Raw genomic sequence first — 968 nt, 5'->3', positions numbered from 1 at the left:
ATGAGAACAGAAATGTGAAGAAATGAAAAGGAATTAGATAGAATGTCAAGAAGTGTTTAATGAGTGGGGTAAACTGATGATTAGATATTACTGATGAAAAATTAGTGAAATGGAAGAGATGCAAAGAAATGATCTAGAATGTAGAAAAAGCGTAAGGAAGGAAACTAGATTAAGGTACACAAAAATAAGATAGTGTAACGTGCATTTGGAATTCCAGAAAGAATGGAGAAAATCAATATTGGGAGATAGGATTATAGAATTTCCCCAAATTGGTATAAGAATGCTTAGATAGTAAGAGAATTCTTAGATGAAGGAAACACAATAAATCATAAGCAAGAGGAATAAAAAGGAACCCACACCTAGACACAAAGAGGCAAAATGCAAAACAACAAAGACTATGGGAAGATCTTACAAGCAAACACAGAGGCTCAGTCCCAAAGGAGCAGCAGTTGGCCTGGTTGTTGACTTCACAGTAGGGAGTCCTCAAGACAATGGAAAAGTATTTTCAAAAGGCTGAAAGAAAAGTAGCTGTTGACCTAGAATTGTATACAGGGGAAACTCCATGCAATAATGAAACAAAATAAAAGCCTTTTTAGGAAGAGAAACAGGAGATTTATCACCCATAAGCATTCACAGTAGAGTATCTGATGATGGTACTCTAGAAAAACAAAAAAAAACAAAAACCAAAAACCAAAAACTAATTCCAGTAGGAAGATCTGAGATTCAAGCAGGAGTGGCGAGCTAACACTGAGTATAAAATAATAATAATGTTTAATTTGCAGAGTAAAAGAACCCCACTAAATTATTGCATGATATCACGTAACACAGGCAGAGAATAATTGGTGTATAAGTACTCAAAAACCCCTTCACTGTTAGGGAGAAGCAGAGAGATATAAAATGTTAGAATTGACAATTACCTATACACATTACAAGTTTTTTTTTTTTTTTTTTTTGAGAGATTTTCCAAG

The sequence above is a fragment of the Tupaia chinensis genome, unplaced genomic scaffold (assembly GCF_000334495.1).
Source record: "Tupaia chinensis unplaced genomic scaffold, TupChi_1.0 Scaffold143565_1, whole genome shotgun sequence".
Lineage (NCBI taxonomy): Eukaryota > Metazoa > Chordata > Mammalia > Scandentia > Tupaiidae > Tupaia > Tupaia belangeri.
Note: the sequence above shows the minus strand (reverse complement) of the source record.